Source organism: Erinaceus europaeus, chromosome 4 (assembly GCF_950295315.1).
Source record: "Erinaceus europaeus chromosome 4, mEriEur2.1, whole genome shotgun sequence".
Classification (NCBI taxonomy): Eukaryota; Metazoa; Chordata; class Mammalia; order Eulipotyphla; family Erinaceidae; genus Erinaceus; species Erinaceus europaeus.
This window is the reverse complement of record NC_080165.1, coordinates 32060169-32062788: the sequence shown is the minus strand read 5'-3', so window position 1 is coordinate 32062788 and position 2620 is coordinate 32060169. Positions and strand designations below refer to the sequence as shown.

At 47.4% G+C, this 2620-nt stretch overlaps 1 pseudogene; it reads right to left on the bottom strand.

The window, feature by feature from the left end:
- Positions 1 to 1095: 1095 nt before the first annotated feature.
- LOC103120874 (DNA-directed RNA polymerase III subunit RPC4-like) lies at positions 1096 to 2365 on the bottom strand (annotated as a pseudogene).
- Positions 2366 to 2620: the final 255 nt, after the last annotated feature.

Below are 2620 nucleotides of genomic sequence, written 5' to 3'. Positions count from 1 at the left end.
TTCCATTTGAAACTCAAGCTTTCTGCTCCCAGGAGTGGTTGGTCTCAAGTTCATGGCCTTTCCATTTCAGTCTGAAGGTTCAGTAAAAGAGGAGCAGAAGCTAGGGGACCTACACTCCGGGGGTGGGGGAAGAAGGGTCCCCTTTGTTTTGTTTTTGTTCCGCACCAGCTGGAGGAAGTGTTGGGCTGACAGGTGCTGGGCAGCTTCTGAGGTTGGTTTAGTGCCTTCTTATAGGCAACAGCCAAGTAGTGGAGAAAAAGGTGTTTCTAAGCCTTGTAAGCTAAGAGGAACTGGTCCAAAGTAACTGGTCAAGATTCTAGAGTAAGTTGCTTGATACAGCCATCCTCTGCTGCTTTTTTTCCCACAGATGGGCCTGAAGAGGTAGCAGCTGCTGAAGTCTATGCCATCAAGCAAAGTGACTTAGGGAGAGCACCATTTAGGGAAAGTACCTACAGATCCCCCACACATCTTCTACCACCTACTCATCAATGGAAACCTCTTTTATATTTTAAAAATATAAGTTATTTTATTCAGTCCTGCCTCAATACAGTCCATCCTACTAGCCTCATTTACAGATAGGAAAGATTTCTATGATCCTAACTCTAGCAAGCTAGGAAGTTAGCCGGGAAACTTCTGTGCTATAGTTCTTGCTTTTGTCTCTCCAAACCCTCTCTAGTTGACTTACATCTCTTGGGTTCTGGGTTTTCAGTATAGTTAGGAGTGGCAAGAGCTTCCCTTGTCACAAGAGGAATAAACTTTGATTTTCTTTGTAGTATCTCTGTTCTCCATCCACACTTCAATGAACAGACTTCAGTGAACAGACCTCTTCATTAAGCCAATAATCTGTTTTCTGCTAAAATTCTGAAGTAGGTGTTAGTCTTACATAGAACAACTATTGAAGAGAAGGGGATCAATTTATGTGTTGGTAAGAACTATAGATTTTTTTTTTGGGGGGGGAAGGAAGCTGACATTTATTGAGTACCTATAGTATATGTCTGGTCTTATGCAAGGAGTTCTCATCTGTAACATTTCTTTAATCCTCATACCAACCCTGTAGGAATTCTCCTCATTTTTTGTTCGATAGGAGTACGAGGCTCAAAAAGGTTAGGTAGGTAGTTTGTTCAGGGTCACATAAGTGGTAACTGACAAAACTGGGACTGAGGACTGTGTCTCAGACTCAAAAAATCTTTGCTTTCTCCCCAATGTTGCCTCTTGGGTGGGAGGAGTGAGCGAAAGCAGCAGCATTTCCTACCCTGGGACCAGGGTGGTCAGCAGGAGGAAGAGCCTGTGCTTTTCCAAGACCCTCCCCTTTCTTGGAGGGAGTCAGCTGAAGACATAAAAATATAAAAATAAATAGCCAGGACATGTTCCCCAACATCACCCATGCTGTAGGAAGGTCACCGTGCATTCACAGCTGTAGTGAGGGGGCTGTGTGGCCCGTGGGGGAAGCTGGGACAATGGCTGCTGAATGCTGGAGTGGGCTGGCTAAACAGGCCCCTTCTGGGTCGTGGAGAATGGAGAACAAAAAGTCTGGAGCAGGCAGCAGTCGTGGCCACAGTTGCCACCATCCTCCATCTGCTCATTTTATCCGTGTTTGTGATCCAGGAGGGACTCGAAATCTGGGGAACATACAAGTTTGTGCTTCACGTGTCCCAACACTGTCATCACGCCGGTCCTATTTTCTCCAAGACCCACGGATACCGGCTCTCCGTCTTTTTCTTGCTTTATCACCACCATCTGTCCATCCTCATTCTGCACCTCTGTCTTGACAGGCTTGATGTCCTGAGTAGGTGGCTGGTCAGGAAGCGTGTCAGGCAGCTGGAGGAACAACAACTCCTCTTCCTGGGTGACGCTCAGCTCTCTGAGCAACTCAGCCACAGACACATCCTTAGGAGGCCAGGGGTCTTCTTGGCTACTCTGGGAGGAGCCTTCACCTTAGTCTCATCATCCTCATCACGTGGCTCCTCTTTCCACAGGAGGGATGTCCACATCCATATCCTCTTCCTTGGGGCTGCTCAGCGAAGGCTTCTCATCTGCCTCCTCGTTTTCTTCCTTGAAAAGCCACCCTGAGTGAGGCAGTGGCAGCTGCACAGATGTTCCGAGTGTCTTTCCTCAGTCCGGATCATCGATGAAGTCATCCTTCTCTAGCATGCGCAGGATCTGTTTGGTCTCTTCATCCGTCTCCCTCGTTTCTTTTTTGATGCTGATGATATGAGAGGGTCCCACGTCCAACATATCCACTGTCTTATCCCAGTTCCCTGTTTTCCTCATCATTTCTGCAGGGCCTTGCTCAAAGATGGAATGGGACTGGATCAGCTCTGGGCGACCTCTACCCCATCCATGGCCATCTCTCTGGCGATCTCTCTCTCTCCCGCTTTTCCTTCTTTTTTTTTTTTTTTGAATATTTATTTAATTTATTCCCTTTTGTTGCCCTTGTTGTTCTATTGTTGTAGTTATTATTGTTGTTGTCGTTGTTGGATAGGACAGTGAGAAATGGAGAGAGGAGGGGAAGACAGAGAGGAGGAGAGAAAGATAGACACCTGCAGACCTGCTGCACCGCCTGTGAAGCGACTCCCCTGCAGGTGGGGAGCCGGGGTTCGAACCGGGATCCTTATGCTGG